This window comes from Sodiomyces alkalinus, assembly GCF_003711515.1.
Source record: "Sodiomyces alkalinus F11 unplaced genomic scaffold SODALscaffold_2, whole genome shotgun sequence".
Lineage (NCBI taxonomy): Eukaryota > Fungi > Ascomycota > Sordariomycetes > Glomerellales > Plectosphaerellaceae > Sodiomyces > Sodiomyces alkalinus.
Window position 1 is genome coordinate 1,248,823 of NW_021167080.1, and position 7,806 is coordinate 1,256,628.

The following is a 7,806-nucleotide window of genomic DNA, read 5'->3' on the forward strand; positions in this document are numbered from 1 at the left end:
CGATAAAAGGGATAGCTAGCTTACTAGAACGTTTAGATACCGAAAGAAGCTATAGAGGCTTAAGAGCTTATCGACGCCTTCAAGGGGAGATAAAAGATATTAGATAATCTAAGGATAGCCTTAAAGAAAACGGAAGCCCCTAAAGTGCTATAACTAGGGGATATTAAAGAACCACGGTATAAACGGCGGAACTAAAGGACTACTAAGGTATTGCTAAGCGCCCCGGTAATATAATATAAGACGGACGTTACTACCGCCCTAGGTAACGCTTATAAACCCTAAGGAATAGTAGGAATAGAAGGACTACCACCTATACACGCCTTCTACCGGCCGTCGTAATAACCACGGTTACCATGGCGCTCTACTAGGCACTAGAAAATATAATAGCGCGCCTATAATACTCTAGGCCCGCCTCCCTCCTTTTCCTAGTTCCTACTAGCCGTCGAAGGATATTAAGTACCGCGAAACGTTTAAGAAAGCGTTTAAGACCGCGAAGAGGGCCGGACACGGGCTTACTAAGGAGGGATACCTCCGCGCTATTATATTATATAGCGGAGAGGAGAGACTTAAATATAAGCTCTCCACTCTTAGTACACGCTTTACCGTGTGGAAAGAAATATATAAGAATAAACTTAAGGACTTCCGTCGTTTCGTAAAGGCCTAAGGATACGACTATCCCGCTACTCGCGACCTAGACCGTATAATCTTTATTCCCCCTAATTATCCCTAAGTAAACTAAGGCGTGACCGAGGTTAAGGCTAAGCTAATTATTAGCTAATACCCTTAGCCCGAATATTTACTAGACGCTGGTAAGTATATCGTGTCGTGGTATTAGCTAAAAACCCTATTTAAGTAATATATTATAGGATATAACATGGACGCCCGGTATAACTATACCGGTAAATATACTAAGACGCCTTAGAAAACTACCGCCGAGAACGTAGACTCCCCCGCTATTATATTAGGCCCCCGGTTAACCGTATACACTAATCTAAAGAATAACGCCGAGGTAAGCAGCTCGCTAATTACCGATCCCGCCGTAAACCCCCTTATAAGTAATGTCGTGACTATTCCTAAGTATATAGTAAACTACTAGCGGAAGTAAACCTTCCTCTTATAGGCTATATATAATTTTTCAGGTATACGAGGTAAGACTATCACCGAAGACGAGTATCGCCGTAAGTCCTAAGAATATACTAAAAAAGTAGCGAAATATAATAAGCTAGCTAAAATGTTCCTTAAGGGCCTAGCGATAGGCCCCGGCTATAATAACGACTAGGCTATTAATATCCTATCGGTTAATAACTTCTTTAGTTAGGAACACTAAGGCGGCGCGCCGAATATCACCACGCCTGCTAAGGCGTTTAAGCGGCCCGTACTAAACGCGTATAAACGAATAATAACGCCGGCTAAGCGTATCGCGGTAGAAGGGTCCCGGGAGAAACTCCTTATAGACACGGTCAAGTGTTTCGGGGTATAATTACGCGATAAGGACGCGCGGCCCTTATTCTCTATAATCGCTAAGGGTAACTAGGACCTTATTATAGTCTACTAGCGTGGCCACGGAACTATACTACTAATCCTAGCCGGTAAATAGCTTTACTCTATAATCGAAGATATTATCGCCCTTAGCGCTATATAGAATATATTAGACCTAATAATAGTAGTTCGCTCTTTCCGTATAGGAAAGCTTATGCACTTAAGGCCTCTCGGAGACGATAGTAAACTATTAGCCGGCTATAAAGAGTAGCTAGTAAACCGTATTATAGCCGACTGTAAACTAATAACCCGTATTATCCTAGCGTGCACTATACTTAAACGATAGCACGCTAGTCGTACTCATGCCGGACTATTAGCGTTTAGCGATATCGACCCTACTAACCTACTTAAGCTAGCGGATACGATAATAATCGATAAAGTATCCACTATCTTAGAGGTTAATATTAACCTCTAAGGCTTCCCGGATAAAGTATAAGTCGTAACGGACAGGGAGGACGATAATAGTATAACTATTTTAAATTAACTACACGGAATAGCGCGAAAGGTTCGCGGCGTTATAGGAATTCACTAAGGTATACCGTGAAGACAGGACGCTAAGGTATCGGTATATTCCTTTTATTTTCTTTTCTCTTTTTACCGCCTAGCTAAGTAATAGGTAATAATAGCGGCGGTCGCTATAGGGCACCGCCGCGTAAGAATATTTTTTTTCTATCCTTACTAACTACACCGCGGTTTACTAGTATAACCGCGATAAGCCTTAAGTAAGGCCACTATAGTTACCGGGGAAAGCCCGCGGGACGTAGGGCTTTATTACCCGGGGTATTTAATACGCCCCGGATTCCACTAAGAATACCAGGGCGTACTACGGGGTACCCTAACGGTTCTATAGTATAAGCTATAGCACCCACGGGGTACGCTATAGGTACTTTTAGGGTACACTATAGCTTCCCTAGGGTACACTATAGCTTTCCTAGGGTATAATTAGTAAATACCGGGGAATCCCCCGGGTTCCTATACGTAAAAGCCAAGGATTCCACGGGGTTCACCCGTGGATACTTAAATCCCGGGGGCGCGCCCCCTTAGCTTAGATAAGATATCTTTATTACACCTCTTTTACTATAGTAAAGGTTACCCTTTGAATCCTAGGTTCCCTAGGTCCGATAATACTGGCTAGCCAGAGTCGTGCCCGGATAGGGCATATCAAATCCTAGATCCGTCTAAGTCCTATAGTACTGGCTGGCCAGAGTCGTGCCCGGATAGAGTATATTATCCCGGGTGTATACTTTATATCCGCCCGTAGAATAAGGATATAATCCGTTTCTAGTTCCGTGCGTGCGGTGTATTAGTCGGATAATAAAGTAATACCCTAGTAGTAGTTAAATCCCTTTATATAGTTATAGAGATTATAAGTAAAGTAGTTAAATAGGGGGTAATAGGTGATTAGCTACTAACTTAGTATAATAGCGGCTTCGCTTAAATATATATATTATATAGAATAGGGATTAAAGCCCTATATAAAGGTATATCGGCTAGTCTATAGCTATTTTACTACTAACTAATTTTAGATACTATATATATAGTTAGATAAAATTATACATCTCCGTAATAGAATTAAATAATATTAATATAAGGCGGATATAAGCTTAAAGGTACATACCCGCGGGTTAGCTATTAGGTAATAATTTCTAAAAATAGAATAGAGTAAGTTATAATACTTATAGCGCCTAGGTAAGCGTATATTAAACTATAAGAAGATATAGCTATTAGGTTAGAAGCCTCCTGCTACTAAGTTAGAAGAGGAGCGCTAAGAGTAAGTTTAGCAATAGTTAATTATAGCCGAGTAGCAGGCTAATAGTAGCGTAGCGGTTACTAATATATTACGATAATTATTAGTGCTATAAGAAAAACGAAATAAGTATACTAACGCCTAAGTATCTTTTATTAGGTTATTTCAGGATAAGCAGAAATCTCTAACCGATAAAATTAGTATAGGTTAACTAGTGGTTAACTTATAAAGATAAGGCTAATCATTATATAGGAATTTAGAAATCGGCTAAAGGATCTAAGTCGTCAGGCATTTAATAATAGCGGAACCACTATTATTACTCAAGTACCTAGGCTACCCCCTCCTCCGGTAAATAATAACTATAGTAATATTATAGATAAGGAGGATAATAAGGGAGTCCCCACTAATAACTAATAGGTGGGTAATTCCCCTTATTCTCCTAACTTATAACCTATTATTAATTAGTTATTATAAGGGTGGGTATTATAATTTTAACGATATCGTGGATTAAGGGGTAATCCGTAATTAGTTAGGGTTAGGTTTATTAGGTTTAGACTAATAAAAAGTACCGGGTTTAGACCAGTGCTAAAAGAATAGATAATATATAAATATCTAGTACCTAGCAGGAGATTAGCGTCTAGGTTTAGACTAGAACACGAATATTATCGCTAGGTTTAGACTAGCTAGAAGAAAATATAGGCTTTATGTTTAGATTATTAGCTAATAGGTAAATAACTAGGACTTAGCGGTTATATATATTTTACTTTAATATAAAGTCCGTAAATAGCGGTTAATAATAATAAAAAGACCGTAAATAGGCGGCTAGAGATTATTAGCTATAAAATAGTAATATAAAGGAACGTAGTTAATTTAGTAAAATAATAATATTACTATACCGCTAATAACTATAAATTAGCGGTTACCTAATTAAAGAGGTACTCCGTAACTAAATCTTTATATAGATATAACTTAGGTTCCTAAGTATTTTCTTCTATAGAATAACCTTCTCACTTAATAAGAAATTCGCGGTAGCGGCGCGTACGGTTTTAGCGTATACCTAAAATCCTTTTAACCTTAAACTTATTCTCCTTTTCCCTTTTAATATCTAATAGCTGCTTAGCCGGCGCTCCACGGCTATCTTAGTTAAAAGGCTTAAGTAAACTAATAGGGAAAACGTTATAAATCCGAAAATACTTAGGAAGGTTAACCTTATAAGCTAACCGGTGATTACCTATTACCTTAATAATCTTAAAAGGCCTAATATATTTATATAATAATTTTCGACTCGGGCGTATAATTTTTATATTTTTAGTAGATACTATAACCTTATCGTGTAAATAAAACTCCTTTAGCGTGTGTTTACGGTTATAATAGTTAGCTATTACCCGATTACTAAGTAATTATTACTTATAGATTAACGTGTGGTTAAGAGATAGTTATTTTACTCTCTTTTCTACTAACATAAAAGGCTATTTAATTTATAGTATAGGAGTATAAGGGCCGCGCAGGTTATAACCTATTAGGGCCTTAGCGGGTAAATAATAAGTGGCGGAATATTATAACGTGTTATATATAAATTCGGCAAGGTCTAAAAGGATAACCTAATTATCTTATTACTATATAGCGTAGGAGCGAAGGTAGTACTTAAGAATTTAGTTAATACGTTTAGTTTAGCTATTAGTCTATAGGTAGTACGTAGTAGAAAGGCGGCGTTTAACTTATAGTAAGCCGTATAGCGTACGCTAAAAAGCACTTATAAAAAGACTTCCACGGTCGGAGATAATACTATCGGGCAGACTATATACCTTAAAAATATAGTGCTATAAGGTAGTCGCTAACCCCTTAACTATAAGCTTACTAGAGGTAGGAATAAAAAGGGAATATTTAACTAGTCTATAGATAACTATAAGAATAGTATCTTTCTGTTTACCCCCCGGCCACTTAATAAGTAGTAGGCCGGTAATCAAATCTATTGAAATTTACTAAAATAGCTATGTCGGAATAAGTAAAGGGGCTAGTTCGCTATAAGGAGTATAAGTACGAGATTTAGTATATTAATAAAGAGGGTAACTAGGTACCCACTAGCGAATATCTGTTAATATTCTAGGCTAATAAAAAGATTATTAGGTTCGTTTTAATATCTTTATAATTCCCTAATAACCTATAATCGGGTTATCGTAGTGTAATTAAAGGATTATTAACTAAAGCTTACAAGATCGAGGAATATAGACCTTACCGCAGAATCGAATAAGACTATCGGTACCACGGGTTTATAGATTAGGCTCTCGCTAATTAACTATTAACTATCTACCGGAAATTAGAAAATTATCTTCTTTTTAAGCTTAATGAATATCGTTAAGTATATTAGGTAGCTATTAGTTATCCGGTGCTTAGGCGGGGGCGACTCGAAATTTAGATATAAAATTATCTAGTACCTCCTAAGTAGTAATAAGACGTTTATTAGAAGTAGGAAGATAGAGAGGATTTTATAAGAGACTATTAGTAGAGTTCTTATTACCCGGTTAGTGAATAATACGAATATTATAAGTGCCTAATTCGTTAAGCCAGCGTATATATTTACTACTAAGCTTAGGTTTATCTAGTAGCGTCTAATAATTAAGGTAGTCTATTAGGACGTTAATAGTGGAGGCGTTATAGAGTAAGTAGTAACGCTAATAACGACACGCCTCTATAATAGCTATAAGCTCGGTATGAGGAGTAGTATACTTTAATTTAACGCCTTTAAGCTTACATAAAAGGAAAGTAACTAGGTATTAGACGCGGTCCTCTAGTTAATTTAGGATAGTACTAATAGTAAAATTAAAAGTATTAGTTTTAAGACGTATTAGGAATAAGGGATTAAAATACCGTAAAACAGGTATTAAAAAAAAGTATCCTTAAGTTATTTAAAAGCACGATAAAAATCTTTTAATAGTTCGGCTAGTATATAGCCGCTAATCCGTAATTAGTCCGTGAATAGTTATATAATTTTAGAGTAGTTATAAATAAAACGCCGGTAAACCCCGTAAATCCTAAAAAGACTTAAATTTCGCGAATAGTTATAGGCTATAGCTAATTAATAATCGTATCCATATAATCAGGGTCTATCTTAATACCTGCTAGGCTATAGCAGAACCCTAGGAAGTCTACTTTATTAATTTTAAATTTATATTTTTCAGCGTTTATATATCAGTCCTATTCGCGTAATCTGCGTAGGACCTACTTAATATACAGCCGGTACTTAGTAAGGGAACGACTATAGATAAGGATATTATCTAAATAAATAATATAAATAGTATTAATAAGACCGGAGAGTGCCTAGTTAATATACTGTTAAAATATAGCGGGGGTATTAGTAAGTCTAAAAAGCATAATAAGGTATTCGAAGTGACTATATTTCGTGCGAAAAGCCGTTTTCCATTTATTACCTTCCTTAATTCGAAGTCGATAATAAGTATCCTTAAGGTCTAATTTACTATAGATTTTTAATCTAATTAAACGGTCGAGTATCTTACTAATTAACGGTAAGGGAGTATAGTCCTTCCTAGTCATCTTATTAAGGGCGCGGTAGTCGATATATAAACGTAACTTACTATTTTTCTTTAGAATAAATAATACGGGGGCTTTAGCTAGACTACTAAAGAGTCGTATCCACTAATTACCTAAAGTATTAGTAAGATATTCACGGAGGACTTATAGCTTAGTATTAGATAAAGAGTAAATTAGTCTAAATAGTAGGCACTTATTATCCTTTAGTTAAATAGTATAATCCTATTATTAGTGACTAGGAAGTAACGCTGCTTAATCGATATTAAAAATATCTTTAAACTCGTAATAAATAGTAGGAATATTACGTAAATAGGGAGGAATATTAGAATTAACGGTTAGATCATTAGGCTCCTCCTATTAAGTAGCCCATAATATAATTCTGCTAATCCGCGGTAAAGAAGAAAGATATTCGTTCATAGATAAAATAATAGTATAACGCGCGTTACGTTTAGCCGAATGAATCTACTTCGGTATAAAGATAAAAGAAAAATAATCGGGGGATAAAGGGTAAATCTACTTATTAGTCCGCTAGTTAATAGTAGGGTTAACGGCGTAAAGCTAAGTACTGCCTAGGATAATTTTATATTTTATATTCGTATTAATATTAATAATTCGAAATTTCTCCTTCTATAGTTTAGTAACCGACTAACTATCGGTCGCCTTAATAAGTATAGTAGTAATACCGTAAGTCCGAATCTGGATATCGGCTCCACCTAAAGTCTAAGAGAGATTCTATACTAGGCTAGCCGCTAAGCCGCCGGTAACTCCTAAAAAAAATGGTCGATTAGACTAAATTCTACACTACTATTAAGTAAAGCTAGGATCTTAATCTATTCTTTACCCCGCCGTAGACTAACTTTAACCTCTATAGTAAAGCTAATAGTACTCGGCTATAGCGGGGATAATGTCACACGTCAAATAGGCACTTGAATGATTAACTTAGTAGAGCAGAAATCTCGTGTGTGTGTATT